Here is a 17,639-nt window from a genome sequence, read left to right on the forward strand (position 1 = left end):
GCCTGGCTGAGAAGAGCCTCCTCCCCAGGGGAGAGAGGTGGAGGCCATCTCTTCCCAGCAGCTCGCTGCCTCTCTCGCCAAAGGGCTGTGTTCATGGAAGCCAACTTTAAAAGTTGTTTTCAATTTTTTCATTTAAAACACTCAGTTTAGAATATTTTATTTGGCTACTGCTTGTCTTTGGTAAACAAAAAACTCATTTAGATTTTTTTTCATTATTTATTTAATAAAAGCATGTTATGCTGGCAGAAAACAGGGTGTTTAACAGTGTTAATAAACCTTTTGAAAAGGTTTTTTGGGGGGAGGAGGGGGAAGAGGAGGCCACTTTTAACTTAAAATATTCATTAAGAGAAATAAATGTATAAATAAATAATTGAACCTGCTCTGAGGGGAAACAGGATTTCCTAGGCTAGTTGTCATGGCAAATTTTTGTACCTTTTGAGGTGAAGTACCCAGAAGTCTGGGCCTGTTAACATTGTTGTCCTTTTGTGCATGCCAAACAAGTTTTAAGGGCTCAGTGTATAAGTAGGAAGTCCACTATTGTTTTAAATGCCAAATGGGGACAAACGTGTATTACAATAATAATAGCAGCTTTCAAGTAGAGACCTTGTGTGCCATTTTGGAGTATGGAACCAATTTTTATCGCTGTACTATAAGCTGTTCAAAATAGGGGTTCAGAAAGGAAGAGCTGACAGTTTATAATGACACAATTAAATGGGGCACTGATATAATCAAAGGTTTTGAGTTATTAATGCCTCATTATGGCAAACATTTAACCTTTACTATAGGTGGCGAAAGCCTTATTAAAAATGGGTGGATGTGGATTGCTAGATATCATATGATGGCAGAAACTGTTTTAACATGTTTATTAATACAGTTCTGCCAGAGATTAAAAATTAATTAGCACAGTAAAAATTACTTAGTATAAGCTCAGGGATAAAGATATAGAGGGTATGTTAGATAGCAATGAGTAACATAACTGCTAAGAACATGTGACATTGAAATCAATGAGAAAGTGTTTTCTTGGTGGAGGAACTGGGACTGAATATTTAGGGCCTGCTGGAGTCTATGGAGAGTCTTTTCATAGGTGACAGCAAGCTTTCAAACAGGCCCAGTCTAATTAACCTGGCTTTCAAACACCATACAAGATGCTTTAAACTGTTCTGTTGTTAATGCAGAGATGGACATGGTGGCTTCAATACCGTGGTGAGTCTGTTGGATCCATCAAGCTTGAAACCAGACAGTGACAATAAACTGTCTGGTTTATCTATTCCGATAGGGCCAGTTGTCCAGAATAAAACATTACTAAGAACATCCTCTACCTAATGGCAGTTACCATGTTTTCCCCCATCCAACAATTCCTAGAGCAAACATATTATAGTAGTTGGCTTTAGGAATAATGTGTCATTGTGTGCAAACAAATGTAAAAAAAGCAGCTGGGTTCATAGTTAGCATATTTCTTGTGTGTTAGGACTTGGTCAGGATCTTGGCAGCCGCTACTTTTAAGAAATAGGAGTCTTATAATAATATTGCTTGTGATACATGGCTCTCCGAGTGCTTTACAAGAGAGGTCAGCCTCCTTGTCATCAGATGATGAAGAATACAGCCAAAATGGATTGTGACATTATTTTTCTAGGTGTCTCTCATTGTAACTAATGCATATTCTGTAGCTAAAGTCTTCCTTACTTGGTAAGGTGAATACACTGTTGGGATTTGGGATGAGAATTAGCTTCTTGGTTCCATGAACAGGGGGAAGAGGGGTCCTGCCCCTTCAGATAAGGAGAATTTCTTCAATTGGCTGCACACTTGGGGTGCTCACAGACATGGGGAAAAAACCCCCAGCACTGCTTTCTGCTCGACACACCCACACACCAAGTGCAGCGCACGCCCAGAAGAGGAATTGTGTCAGTTTGACCCAGCTCGCCCAGTGTCTGTATAGCTATCATGCTTCAATATGGCTTTTTGGCACCTTTATCTAATAGCTAATTCAATCCACTATTAGATAAAAGTGCCAAAAAGCCCCACACAAGTGAGCTATACAGACAATGGGGAGCCAGGTCAAACTGACACAATTCCTCTTCTGGTAGAGCACAATTTTTTTTTTTTTTTTTTTTTAAACGAGTCTGTCAGCACCCACAATCTTTTATCATGCCGGTGGATCACACACAATAGGGCAGTATCACTTGTTCACTCATACACCAATAACTTTAAAATGAAATGCATTCAAGTTGCCTCACAACAGCACAAGGACTAAGAAAATGGTAGTCAAGGGAGTGAAATAACATGTAAACTGGCACTGCGATGCCCACACATCTAAAAATGCCCTTAGAGACTACAGTGTCAAAAGAAATGGTTATTTTCCTTCCCAGCCAAAAGGCTTTAAAGGGTTTGTGCTTATTTTAAATAGATATTTCCTGGTTGAAGGCTGGGAGAAATTATCTGAATTACTCTGTTACTTTTAAAGTATAAACTGTAATCTTTGTTAAGGTGATCTTATCAACCTGATGAGATCTGGTGCTGCATCTTCATGCAGTGATCTCCATTTAAATGCAAATGTTAGGCTTGTTCTGACATAAATTGATTTTCTCAATGAAAAGAGGTCTTCTTTCTTTTAATGAAAATTAGGTTGTTGATTCCCAAACATAATTTTTGCATTACTTTCATAGCACTGGGGTTTATCTTTCAAAAGGGATTAGAAGGGAAAATACCATTGGTGCCTGGAAAGTCCATACAACTTTGCAGAAGGGGATTCTAAGAGTATCTTGGAAACCTTTTAAATAGATAAAGGTTTCAACCCTCTACTTGCTATTCCTGTAGTACCTCTGCCATGAATAACACTCTCTGAGGCTGTTGATAAAGTGTCTTGATCCCAGACCTGGATTAACAGGGCAAGAGCCTCTGTCACATGAGCTAAAGAAGTCATTTCACTGGTTGGCAGCTATAGTACATTATTAAAGCTTCTTGGGGAGGGCACTGTATAAGACTGCTATAACTGCATTTAGCTTTGGAAGGAGGTCCTTTTAATGCTTGGTCTGCACCCTTTCCCTCCCGCTCCTGCCACACAAGGACTCAAAAGGATTTAGTTGCTTAAATCCTAGGGAATTCCAGTGGAAATTTATACACCTCTCTTATGATCCAACCCTTTACATTTTTCCTCCCGCATTTTAACAAGCTTTCAAATTTCTTTCCAAGTTTGAGAGCTTGCAAAATTGATTTCAAATGCCTAAGTATCAGTCCAGTTGCATGGACTTGGAATTAGACATGTTAACATAGGAAATCTCATGTAAAGGCTAGATCTAGAATGGGAAGATAGTGATGCCACAAATGTGCCCAGTGTTTTATTCATTTTTTTTCCTGAGATACTTTTGCAAAGTCCAGTTAATTACTAGTTGTCATGGCTTTCGATGCTTTTAGCATTGCAGGAAACTCTTCAGTGAAAAACTGGTGTGTTCTTGTGGGAGTGGAAAAATATGAGCACACTGAGGCTACCTTGTCAGAAGAACAGGTATAATTTTCTTCCAAGTATGGAATTTTTAATGAAAACCTAAAAACAAAATCTTTCCACAATATTGCACAAAAAATTGTCATCGTAATTTGGTGGTGGTCAAGGTAGTACAGGTTTGACCAACTACTGATTTGCTGGAAGTTTTGCACTAAAGGCAAAAAAAAATCTTTTTTTTTCCTAAAGTGCACACTTGTGAAAATGATTTCATGTGCATGTTCTTGGTTACTATTTTTGGCTGGCTCTGGTTGCAGCTTGATTCTGAGAGAATTGACACAGGTGCTCAATTTTACTACTTTAATCATGTCTGTAGTTTCATTTAGTTTAGACAGGAGTAAATATGCTGCTGAGTGCAGTAACAGTGTGTGCATACTTAATATTAAGTGCAATGATGTTTTTCCACCCTGGGACCTTGAAGTATAAGTAGTTTGGGGCAGGGAGACTTAATAATTTTTTGTATCTTTTAAAGCACAAAAAAACCTTGGAATGTAACTACAGAGATACTGCAGGTTCTCAGATCTGAGGGGGATAGAGCCACGTTCTGTGTAAAAATACTATTTGCCTTATGGGGAAAAAATAAAACTTCCTTTTATTTACTTCTACTTTAATTAGTGTCTGAAAGTCCCATTATGTTAGACACTGTACATAAATGTAGTAAGAGTCAGCATTTGCCCTAAACAGCCTACAATCTAAATGCAAAACAGATTAAGGAAATAGCGTGTTATCTTTATTTTAGAGGCAAGAAGCTTGATCCCAGAAGGGAATCAGTGCTTTTTGAAAATCCTACGGGAGATCTGTGGCAGAACTGGGAACTGAATTTAGTTGCACTCATTTCTTGGTCCTAACCGCTAAGTCATCCTCCTTCCCATCATGCGTCTCAAGTCTGTCCTGGGCTTCTGATGGAATATCAGATCTTGTTCTGCCCTGTTTTCATTGTTGTTGAATGTTACTTCGTAACTTCAGTACCAACCCAAATGTGATAATCCCGTGGGACCTTCGGCACCAGCAATTCTCCCTTTCAGGTCCAAATTGATATATGCATATATGTGTGCGTGTGTGTGCATATGTATATTTAATATAAAATCAGGAGATCCTGAGAATGTACCAGCAGTGTTAAGGGGATTAGAAATGGCAGAATCAGGGATGTGCTACTTAGATAGTTTTTCTCTTCTACACCAGTGCTTAGTTTTCATGTACCATGAAGGAGTGACGCTGTTTAGGAGTTAATCAATATTGTGTGCTCTCCAACCTTTTTCTGGGTTTGTATAAGATATTAAAGTTGCACTGATGAAGAAGTAAGACATCAAGAAAGGTTCTGATGATGAACTAGTTGTGGATTAATACAATTCAGAAGGCAGAAAATGTATTGCAACTGTAGTTTATAACGTTCTCCCTTTCTTTCTAGGGACATGCTTATAATCCTCTACAAACACATGCTTACAACAAGAGGCAGGGAAAATATTATTAGGTGAATAATGAGTTTTCTAAAATTGTGCTTTCAATCAGTTGAGAAATTAGAGTCAAAGTTGATGTTGTGTCACCTCAGAAATCAGGTCTAGATATTTATTCCAAAAGCCCAGTGGTTTCAGCATTGTGCCCCAAATGAATGCAGTTTGAAATTTTCATCTGATAGGAAAACAATGTGAAGTTCAACGTGGATCCTGATGCAATGAGCAAATCTTGAGCAGAGGTGCCTCTGTTTCTGTAATGGCAATACTGCTGTCACTGCTGGTTGTGGGTAGAAAATTATGGGTGCAGCCACAAGAGGGAACAAATATTAACGTTTTGACATAGACTTGGAAATGCAACATCTGTTTCAGTTCAGGCTAATCAGGCTGTCAGAGATTTCAGTTGTATTACTTACATCAGCTATCAAAAATTTCAGGCAAAATATAAATAACAAGTGAGACACGTTTGGAAAGCTGGTGCAATGTGTAAAATTGAAGTGAAGCTCATACAACTCTAGAAGGGTTTATTATTTTATACGGGGAGATGCGTATGGGCTTTGATTTACTAGCGCTCTCTCGATTCAGAAAGAGAGGCACGTGAGATCCAAACTAACTTTAGTGATCACAATACCCAATGAAACCAATTTTAATTTGTATTGATTAAATTTGAGCCACCATGTTCTCTTTCTCGGCAGAGCAGCACTTCGCGCAGCACTTTAAGGATGTAGGGTCGGTTCTCAGTGAGGACTGTCCAGCAAGCGAAAGGAGTACATGAGATGCAGAACGATAACTGGAAACATTTAACTAAACTAGCAGAATGCTAGAATCCATTTAATCAGCCTGGCACTGTATATTAATGTGATAGCCCTATATGCTGTGCAAGGAAAAGGTCAAGCAGTCTCCACTAAGCATAAAAATGAATATGAAAATCAGAGGATGAACAAAACACCCCAAATGATCATGTATGTCAAATTAATGTAAGGAAGATTGGTACAATGGCCAAGAAAGAGTCTCTAACAGCTCTATCAAGGAAAATAATAATCTTCTCAGCATCTTTTTCCTGACTCCTAAAATGAAAAGCACCATTAAAATCAAAGCGAGACCCAATCTTTTTCTTAAGCACTGAAATAACATAATCAATATGTTCCTTTAAATTGTAATGAAGAGGCCTAAATCTGTGACACTTGTTCCGTTTTACAATGTTCTATTATCCACTGTCTCTAACTGTTTGACGGCAAATGCAGTTTTTGCCAGAGATTTACATTTGTTCAATGGGCTGCTAATAGTGAACTGCTTTTCCTCTCGGCAGCCTAAAAACCAGAAATACCCACTGCACAAAGGCCCCTTTCCAGGAACTGTTCATTTGATGTGTGATTGTCTAAACTGAATCACCATGGAGGGATGTTTTAATTTTTCACTCTGGAGAGGAGGGGGTGGACTTCTGATGAGCCAGCAGGACATGTATGAGGGGAGAAAATTGGCTATCTATGAACAACTGCATAATATAATGGCATACTTATGCTGAAATGCCATAAAATGTGGGATGTAATCCCATTCATCACTTTAAAAAGGAAAATCAGGAAAATGAGAAATAAAAAGCCTCCTGCATTTACATGTACTGAGTTTCCCTATTGCAGGGGTGTTGAGGCATAATTAATAGTATCTTATGTCACAAGTAGGTCCATAGAAATCAGTGGAGTATATTGCTGAGCAGTAGACCAGATTCTCCTTTACACTTAAAGCCATTTTACAGGGCTCTTGCCATTACATTTACTTCCAGTTTAAGGCCACTTTACACTGTCAAAGCAGTTTAAAACAAGTGTCGGGGGAAATGGGTATGGAGGGCATGGTGCGCTTTGACTTCCTTTCACTGCAAAACTCTTCATGTTCTTATGTTGTCCTCTCACTCTGCCTTCCTACTCCCATTTGTCCTTTTAACCACTTGTAACTTGCCTGACTTCTGAGTTGCAAGCGCTCTGGGTCAGGGGCTGTCATTTTTGTTATCTTTATATGGCTCCGAGCATACCAGGGTTTGAAACTGAGTTTGGATAATGTTTTTAATATGCTGCAGAGGCTCAGGCTGGAAGTTTTAGCAACTAACTTCTGTGTGACCTAGTCATTTCCGCATGATAGTTGAAGTAAACAGAGATTTTCTTTCCAGGTCATGGTATTATACAAAGATTGTTATCGGTTCTGCAGCCCTGCTGCTGTATGAAAATCTCATTACGTATTTCAAAAAGTATGCAAGCAATGTGATTTTCAGGAAGTGTAATTACATTTAGAACTGAAAGGTATGCTTTCTTACAACATTTGACCTTTCTAATAGGCTAGGCAGGACATGTAATGGATGCTTATGCTTTAATGGTCTTAGAGAAATGAGCAAAAGCTGACCTTTAAATGGGGATCCTACTTAGTGATTGCACCAAGAACATATTTGGCATAGGCAAATGTATAATGGGAATCTAGCCTTTTTTCCCCTTTCCATTAAAAATCTGTAATAAAACAGAAGCAGTAAAATAACCAGAGAGACACATGGTGGCTGTTTGCCAGCTGGCTGCATGGGGAGGCCCAGGTTTTAGGGGATGAACACCCAAGACTTGAACTAAAGCCCATTAAAATCAATAGAAATCTTAATAGTAAAAATCAAAATACATTAGATTGGGCCCCCAGAACAAACTCAGTCATTTTTTCAGGGCCTATACAGGCAGCTGATTAGGCCAAATGGCCTAGCGTAAGAGCTCCATGTCTGCTGTAGAATCCCATTGTTAAATATGGGGGTGGAGCAAAATTCATTGCAGGTTAGAAATTATCCACAGCAGGTAATTTAGTTACTGTGAAACAATTTGCAAAACTGGACAACTGGAAGCTTCCTAGTTTCCCAATAAAATGTTGCTTCTGCTCTTTTGACCGCAGTCAGAGTATTATGGCACTGCATGAAGAGTGAACTGTGTGAAAGGGCCCCCTCAATGCATTATTTTTATACTGCAATTAACATATTAATCAAGGTTGGTTCATGTGCACCCAATTGCCATAACATGGCAAACCAGCCATAAAAATGTTTTACATATAATGTAGAACAGTTTTATAGCTGGTTTGTATGGTGCCTTAAATGGAACATGTAACAGGTATGGGGTGTGGTCAACAATCAGCTGATTGTTGGTTCAGCCTAGCTCACGCTGGGACTGGTTCAAGACCCCAGTGCAGTCCGTGGCTGGGGTATTATTAGCTGGTTTGTTTGGCCCCAATCCCAGATCTGTGAGCACCTTCTTCGATTTTGCTGGTGTAGGGGAAATCCCAGCCTCCCCCACCAATGGCAAGTAGAAAGTGTATGATTGGAATCTGACCACTGATCCCAAAATTTCACTTCCTGCCATGCACATGTGGCATGGAGGGAGACACAATTGTTAGGACTGGGGATCAGATCTCACTGCTCTTTTAAATGAATGTTTGCTGGGGCCCAAGTGATGGCATGTCTTTGTCTGGACAAGTTTAGTCTAAACAAAGCCAAATTCTGTACTGACTTACACTCTATGATTTTAATTAATTGTTCAAAAACAGGAAGAGTTTTATTTAATTGCCTATATCGGGCCTTTACCATGGCATCTGAGCACCTGCATTTCTATTGCTTTGTAACAGAAATGCGTCAAACTTTGTGCAAACTAACAAAGAAAAAATAGCAAACATAGTGTGGAATTTCTTGCAGACCTTTTGGACTTTGTTAACCCTTTTCAAAGTAAGAGGACTATACACACACAATTTAGGATTGTAGCAAAATGGAAAAAAATCTATTTGTTATGTGAATCCATTCCTTAGAGCCACAGGACATAGGCACTGCATTCCACAAGTATCAGCTATTGAACTGATACCGACCTCTCGTGATGTACATTCACAATTCCTAGTCCTTTTTATTTGGAGAGGAACGGGCCATTTAAAAACTTAACTTGGAGATGTAGCTTTGTTTCCCAGTTCTGCCCAGGTTTTGAGAGCTTGATCTAGTTGTTTCAGTCTCTCTTGTGTGTCTCTAGTCTCCCATGCTTCAAATAGAAGTGATCATTCCCTTGCTCATTGTGTCTTGTGTCCACTTACGTTACAAGTTCTTCAAGACAGGGACTCATTGAAGGAAGGGCTGTCCAGGAGCGAGGACATGACTTAGAAGATGTGGGTTCAAGTTCCAGATGTGCTTCCATTATCTTACCAAGAAGGCTCCACTCCCTTCTAAACACTGCACTCTAGTTTCTGCTTGACTTGTGCCAAAGCCTGGAAATTAGTGTGCATAACCAATTTGAAGTTGTCTTGAGCATGTATCAAGTGGCATGCCCAAAAGTGGTGGTGTTTGCTGATTAGGTTGCTATACTGAGTATATTGCCTAATTCCGAGGCTTTGATATGTGTAAGCAGGAGTGAGTCGGTGTGGCGTGATCTTTTGTGATGCTGCTGTACTTTGTACAGAGACAATGTAAAGATGCCTTGACTTTCTGTGCCTCTGTTTCTAGTCTTTAGAGCATGGACAGTGCCACTTCTAAGTCTTAAATGGCTGTTTTGATTAATGTCATTAAAAGTTGTCTCGTACTTAAGGACTGTGGTACCAAAGGGCCATATAGCATAGCATAGCATGGATAGAGATGTACAACAGTTAGTACACTGAGTGCTCTTGGCATTACTGTAACAAAAATAAGTACTGAAGACCGAGTGGAGTAAGGTGTTCGTTTTCATTGCCATTACTGCCAAAGCAACAACAACTCCTAACAGAAAAAGAAAAATTAAAAACCCACTCTGGAGTATTAGCAGGCATAGACAGTCTGAGTCTTCAGTTTTACTAATATCAGCAAGCCTCCCACATATGGAAAGTACAAGCACTTGGAGACGTATCGTATGCCACACGACGGAGAGATTACTTGACAAGTATTTTATTTTAAAAATGTCACTAGCCGAAAATTAATCAGACCTGTAATGCATGTTTGAATTCATTTATATTGCTGTTGAAAGCAATATCTCAAGAGCCTCAGACAGATGTGTGAAATTTGTTAGCAGGCAGAGCTCTCTTAGTGGATTAGAAAATGATTCCCCTCCTCCCCCTCAGCAAACTCTTTCTTGTGTTTCCCTCCCTGACCTTCCTACACAAACTGGAGCTTTCAGTATGCAAATATTCACACTGCTGGCCACCCTCCTGGACTTTAGCTAAATTAGCTGCACTTGGGTCTTTTCCACGAATACTGTGTGTGGCCTGTTCTCACTCCTGTGGCTTGTGCGACCTCTGCTTGCCATTTCCTTTTAGATAGAGCTGAAGTTTAATTGAGTTTTCTGCCTTGTGAAATCCTGAGATGGCCCCATCTGTTAATAGTGCATAATACTAGGAATCACCGTGTGCGGAAGCCCCAGAGTTCATCCTTGTTAGACCCATAAGCACAGGGGCAGAAAATGGGTATGGCCATGTACAGTATTGCTTGTAACAAATCACTGATTTGGATCCTTTCCAGCATTGCAATCTTGTCAGGGTCAGTGTGCACATGACTTTTTGTGTGTTTTCCTCTTGGGGGCAAAAATAACTCTTCTCCTGGGGATTACATTTTTTAAACCATCAAAAAGTCATGCATGTGTGCTTTAATTTGTAGTCTTGCTTAAATTACCCGGAGTCCTTCAAAAGAAAAAAAAATCAATTTGACTTTGGCAGCTGTCTCTACACTGCCTGCCAATCACCATAGAATCTTGGCTATTTTTAAGTCTCCTGAAATCAGTCTGCATTAAGGCAATAGCTGTGCTTGGATTTAAGCCCAGGACTCTATCAATATAAAATGATTTGTTGCAAGTTTAAAGATGCTTCATCCCTATTCTCTCTCTTTTCATTTACATTTTAAGCCCTCATCAAAATGTGGATCAACAGCACTAACTAAAAGAGCCTTTATTCTCTATCCTGCTTCATGCCTTTTACAAAGAATAGTTAAAACCTTACATTCTCAAGTTCCTTCTTGTGGTAACATGAGGACCAGTTTCCCTTCTGTTGCTGCAGAAGAGGGATCAGGGATCTTGAATGAAAGAATACTCCACAGGCCTTGTCTGTCTCATGAAATTTAAATGCACTGTTGCCAGTGTATGGAAACTACTAGATATCACTTCTACTTAAATTGCATTAAACTTTACTGTGGAGGTGCAGCTATCCCTTCAGGGCACCATCCTGAGGCCCTTGTGTGTCTTATGCTGTTCATAATTGAACAAAATGTTATTGAAGCCAAGGGAAATAAGTTAAGGCAAATTAGTCCTGAGGCCACTGTGACGTTTGGGGCACCTTAGGTGCTATAACACCCCTCCTGCACACTGCCCTGTGCCTGGCTAGCTTTGTGTACTCTGTTGGTTGAAGCCCTGTCCCGTCCTTGATATAAATTCCCCAGCTGTTCTTGGGTCTACCTCTTTTTCTCTTTCCTTCCACTCTGCCCTACATGATGGTGTTGGCAAGGGTGTCCGGCCTTCTCATGATATGCCCAGACCATTGCAGCTGTCTTCATTGCACAACCTCCAACAACAGTTCATAGTTTCTAATTTCTTGACTGATCTGCTGCTTGACAGACTTATCAGTTAGGTGCTCTGTGTGAGGCATGAAGCAGTCTCCTAAGGTAGCACATTTTAAATGCCTCAATCCTGTTGTCTAACTTTTTATTAAGCGTCCATGCATCACAGCCATAAAGCATCATGGAGAGAGCCACAGCATGCAGCAGATGTAACTTTATCTTCAGTGTAATGTTTCTGCTCATCCAGACTTCCTTTAGCCTTGTTAGTTGGCAGGTGGCAATGGCTATTCTGGTCTTGATTTTCTTTCAGGTGTTAAGTCTTCTGTGATGGTGGCTCCCAGATACTTAAAACTTGTTACTCTTTCTAGTTTTTCATTGCTGATTTTCACATCAGCATTGCTGTCTGTGATCTTGGAGGTTGTCATCACTTTGCTTTTCTCAGTGCTTATTTCCACTCCATAGCTTTTTGCAGTTTTGTCTAGCATTTCTGTGAGTACTTGAAGCTCTTACTTGAAGCACTTCAGATGTCCCCGCTATCAGACCAATGTCATCGGCAAAGCACAGGTTGTTGATCTTCCGCCCTCCAACTGATACAGTTCCTGTGAAATTATCTAAGGCAGCTGACACGATTTGTTCGAGGAAGAGGTTGAAAAGGTATGGTGAGAGCAGGGAAACAAACCAGAGTAAGGAAACCAGGATCTGTTCCTGTTAAGAAGAATTTTGGTTGCAGAAATGTCTTAGTTCAGTGCAAGTCAAATGAGAATAGATCTACTGAGAGCAATTAAAATTCAATTTAGATTTAACCAGTGTAACATCCAGTGTAGGCAAGGAGACTGAGTTCTGGTACTGAGCGTACTTATTTTGTCGTTCTGGACTCCCGTGGAGTCTGTGTTACATGGACATCTGGCCTTTTGACTTCACTGGCCAGTGAGGGTGCTTGGTGGGTTACAGATTCAGGTTCTGCATACAGCTGCCTTCTGTTAACCGCGGCTCTGTGTGGTGTTCAACAATCATTCAGTGCAAAAGGCGGCACCTCCAGCAGAGTGTAACAAAAGCAGTAATGAGGACTTTTCACTTTTCTTGCTTGCAAACTCTGCAACTCTAAATAGGCAGCATCTGGAACATGGGCCAGTCCCATTTACGTTGGACTAAGAACACATGAAGCTTTGACTGCTCATGACCATTTAAAGAAAAGGCCCTCTGATCATCCTCACTTACCATCTGCTGGTTAGTTGCAGGTTACTGTACACCAGTATGATGCCTTCGTTACACACAAATACATTTGACCAAGTGCATCATATCGGGAACTTTGCATCCTACTCCACTAGCCTGGTTGCCAGTGTTAAGCCACACCCTAGGTCCACCATGAGGATCTCAATCTGTTAGAGAATATAATGCAAATCCTGATTTGTTACCCATTTATAGTTCACTTACCAAGAAGACCCCTGTGGTCCAGTATACTGCACCAAGATTGTGAGAATCCTGCTGGCAGTAGGAATGGAAATGCCAACAAAAACATTTTTTTGTCACCAGTCCTACCATCTTAGCCTCCTGGTTTCAAGCTTCCATGCTCTCTTGCTGAACAGAGTCAGGACTGGCCAACATCAACGTGTAGCAAGTCTTCATAGCTGCAGTGTTTTACACAAGTCATACTGCAGGTCTGGACAGGTATAGACAGAAAAGCAAGTTGTTGACCAGTGCCCCCATCAAGTCTGATGGCAGTTTGATAACATGGAATACCCCTGAGGAGGCTGCCCTCGCTCGGCTAAAGATGCATTCCCTAGGTTTTCCATAGATTTGTAGATTGTTAGGTGCTGGAAGGGACCTTGCAGATCATCGGGTCCAGCCCTCTTGCTCTAGGCAGGGAGACAACTGGGGTTAATTGACCCCAGTGAGGTGACTGTCTAGTCTCCACTTGAAAAGCTCCAGGGTAGGTGAATGCACCATGTCTGAAGGGAGTTTATTCCACAGTCTGGACACCCTGACTGTGAAGGAGTCAGTTTTTCCTGGTATTAAGCCTGAAACAGCCTTGCAGGAGTTTGTATTCATTGGTCCTGGTCTTCCCTGGGTGTGCCCTAGTGAACAGTTGTTCACCGAGCTCCTGATGCACTCCTCTGGTATAATGGTAAGCCACTATCAAGTCCCATCTCAACCTTCTCTTCTTTAGGCTAGAGGCCCAGGTCCCTTGGCCTTTACTGGTATGGCTTGCCTCGCAAGTCCCTGATCATATGGGTGGCGCTTCTCTGGACCCTCTCAAGTTTTTTCACATCCCTATTGAAGTGCAGCACCCAGAACTGGACGCGGTACTCCAACTGCGGTCTCACCAGTGTCGAGTACAGCGGGAGTATCACTTCCTTAGTTTTACATGAGATGCATTGTGTGATGCAGGCCAGCGTGGTGTTTGCCCTCCTGACCACCGCCTCGCACTGACAGTTCATATTCATGCGATGGTTAGTCGTTACCCCAGGTCCCTTTTGGTTGTGGTGCAAGTCAAGCTGTCACCACTGAGCATGTATGTATGTTGAGGATTGTTTGCCCCCAGATGGAGCACCTTACACACGGAAGTGTTAAACTTCATCTGGTTCCGGTCTGTCCAACTCTCCAGCCTGTCCAGGTTTGCCTGTATCTGCAACCTATCTTCTGACATGACCACACTGCCCCATAACTTGGTGTTGTCTGCGAACTTGGCCAGCAAGCTTTTCACTCTCCCATCCAAACGATTGATAAAGATGTTGAAAAGCACTGGACCAAGCGTGGACCCCTGAAGGACACCACTGGCCACTTTGTGCCAAGATGACACAGATCTGTTCATGAGACCCCTCTGGGTCCTACCCTGTAGCCAGTTTCCCACCCCCTGAACTGATGAGCAGCTGAGCCCACAATCTTCCAGTTTTCCTACAAGAATATTGTGGGATACTGGATCAAAAGCCTTTTGGAAATCTACGTATGTAATGCCTACCACATCTCCTGTGTCCAGGTGGTGAGAGATCTGGTCATAGAAAGAGATGAGATTGGTAAGACGAGACCTACCCGTGACAAAGCCGTGCATCTTACCTTCTGCGAGGATATCACCCATAGATTATTTAATGATCTTTTCCAGGATTTTCCCTGGGATGCAAGTTAAGCTGATTGGCATAGAGTTGCCCAGGTGGTCCCCCTTCCCCTTCTGTTTATACATGTCCACGATGTTGGCTCTCTTCCAGTCCTCAGGGATCTCCCCTGTGTGCCACGATTTCTGAAAGAGCTTTGTCAGGGGCTCTGCAGTGACTTCAGCCAGCTCCTTCAGCACTCTCGGATGAGGTCCGTCTGGTCCTGCTGACTTATAAATGTCTAGATTTTCTAATTGGTATTGCACCCACTCAGCATTCACAGCGTCAGTCCCAGCATGTGCCCTATGAACCTTATCTTGCTTGACTTTCCCCTTGGTGCAGTGAAATACTGAAGCAAAGTGGGCATCCAGGAGTTCAGTGTTTTCCTGAATCTCAGTTACCAGCTATCCTGAGCTTGATGATGCTAATATGCTTGCACAGTAAGCATTGTCCTGTTTCATTCCCCCTGGCTGCATGCGATGACAAGAGCTTCAAGGTTTTTCCTAGACTATGTCTAGGAAGCTCACAGCCCCCAACAGTACACTATGTATCTCACTAACAATGACTGCATGTCAGTAGGACGCGAAAGGATCTTTTTGCATCATCTGCAGATTGGTTTATTCAATTTGCTAAAGAGCTCTTGGCATATATTCTGAAAAGTTTGGTGCTGGGAGCTGGTCTTTGTTCTGTATGATGGGGTCCTGGCCCATAAGTAGGTTTGCTAGTCACTGGAGCAATACAAACAATAAACACTCTCTTTTGAAGCATAAGGCAGCATTATGAATGTAAGCTTCTGTTTACATATTTCACTGGCTTCAAAAAATGGCTTTGGATATGTGTATCTGTAGGCAGGGTAATTGCTCCAATCGTTTGAGTGCCATATTACAATACAATCTTGCTTCACGGTGGAACATTGTGCACACAGCATATTAGCATACTTTCCTTTTAAATCACTCTGTTGCCATCCATTTGAATATCAGCAATTCAGTTCAAACCTGTTTAGCAGAAGATCATGGAATAAGCTACTCACCAGTCTGGCTAAGTGGAAGCCCAATGTCCTGGATATATAGTGTAGGTCTTCCAGGATATCCATTGGTACTGGCTCCATCCTAAGAAAGAAAACATTTAGGTTCAGTGGCACAAAGGCAATAATAGGTTGTGACCCAAAGTTATATAATCTCCTGGCAGACCTCAATGCAGGAGGGCATTGTCCTCAAACCTTTTTCCCAGCAAAAAAGTTAACAGATCAGAGTAGTGAACAAATAGCAATAATGCCTTAAACAAGCAGGCAACAGACAAAACCTCTGAAATAGTCAACCATATAATATTTATGCCATAAATGCTCCCTTTTATTTTGAGGCCTCATATTGTGATGTTATGCAGCATCCTATGGAAAGAAGGCCATTGAAAACTTAAAATTGACACCCAATAAGAAATGTAAGAAAATGAGTGGATTTTTTTGTCTTGTCCCCTCTTTTATTCCTGTTGTTCTTCCCTGCTCCCAAACATTTTCCATTTGTTTCTTTGAAATAAGAGAAAATGTGCTAAATGCAAAAGCCAAATCTATGTTGACTGGCTAGGGAGAAGTGTTGTTACGTTACCGAACATTTATTTTGAGTCTGTCCCCAGTGCAAAGACACTTAGCCAAATGTTGTGCATCTGTGCACGTGTGTGTTTTCTTTCACATATTTCCTGCTCTGTCTAACTTCCAGTGACCTTGGGGAGAGTTTGCAGTCAAAAGGCCTGAATGCAAACTGTGACAGAAACAGATAGGGAATCTCTTTTGAACGGCCCAATCACATTGGGTCCAAAGTATAGAATCATTCAAAATTCAGGCTGGAAGAGACCTCAGGAGGTCACATCTAGTCCAACCCCCTGCTCGAAGTAGGACCATCCCCAGCTAGATCATCCCAGCCAAGGCTTTGTTTTGCTGGGTTTTGAAAACTCCTAAGTATTTTTCAGAAAAGCCGGAAAGACCATATTGTTCCTTCCAAGGACCAGCTACGTTGCCTTCTTGGGACTTGGAGAGTGGGGGTGTTAAAAATCAACTTGCTGAAAAGCTCAGCTTGCTTTGCTAGCATTTGAGAATAATGGGGAGGGTTTGTAAGAGTGGAGGAATTACTGGAGGCAGAGTTGAGCTTTTGAGTTGCTGGTGTGGTAGGCTTCATTCTGTGGCTATATTTTGTCATATTTGCATCTTGATTTTGTTGTTTCTGGAGTAATCTCCAGGGTGCCAAGAGGATATGGACAGGTTTCTGTTCTTCAGCATTTCATATAAATAAAGGACATATAAATAAATATACTGTAGTTAAATAAAATATTCCAAAGAGTCCTAACTAATGCAATACTTTGAAAATGCTGAAGTTTCTCTGCCTTATAGAAGGCATTTGTTTCTCTGTAGTTGGCTGCTTATCCAGTTGAAAAGGAAGATGTAGAATAAAGGGATAAATGAAGGAAAGAATTGTGAAACAGAAATAAGGTTCTTCAGGAGTGTAAAAATCAGCCATACACATGAGCTTCACTCAGTATTTCGACTATGCAATCTGAATTGGGATGTTCCAAAGGTCCGCTTTAAATTGCATTTTCTTTTAGTCCCATACATGAAAAGTCCACACATTTTTGTGTGTGCAGCCAGTGAAACATTCATGTGTTGACTTCCAAATGTATGTATTTATACTACAGATAAACTACCCTCCTAGATAGAAATTAATGAAAATGATGGACCTGAAATATAGCCAACGATGATTAGAACAGGCTTAAGTTTCTCACTCGGATATTTTCTCTTGGTAGAGGAATGGTTTTTCAAACAACATGAAAATATATTTTTCTTTTACATTTTTGATTGAAATGTTATAGTTTCTAAAAACACACCCACAAACAAAAGGGGAAAAAAAGAAGTTAGAATATTTTTAGTTAAAATCCTTATTTTATGGCAAAATTGGAATCTATGTATTCTGAAAATTGAACATAATGAATGTTTCTCAAAAATAAAGAAAAAAACCCATTTGCTTTTGATCAAAAACATTTTTATGGGGGTTCAAAGCAAATATTTTTCTCTTTTTGTGTGTGTGTGTGTGTGTGTTTGTTTTTTGTTTTTTTGT

At 40.9% G+C, this 17,639-nt stretch overlaps 1 protein-coding gene across 2 annotated transcripts in view; it reads left to right on the forward strand.

The window, feature by feature from the left end:
• LRRTM4 (leucine rich repeat transmembrane neuronal 4) overlaps positions 1 to 17,639 on the forward strand; it is a 551,455-nt gene that overhangs the window by 47,153 nt on the left and 486,663 nt on the right. The gene's annotated exons all lie outside the window — the stretch shown is intronic.

The sequence above is a fragment of the Crocodylus porosus genome, unplaced genomic scaffold, assembly GCF_001723895.1.
Source record: "Crocodylus porosus isolate Cpor-Errol unplaced genomic scaffold, CroPor_comp1, whole genome shotgun sequence".
Lineage (NCBI taxonomy): Eukaryota > Metazoa > Chordata > Crocodylia > Crocodylidae > Crocodylus > Crocodylus porosus.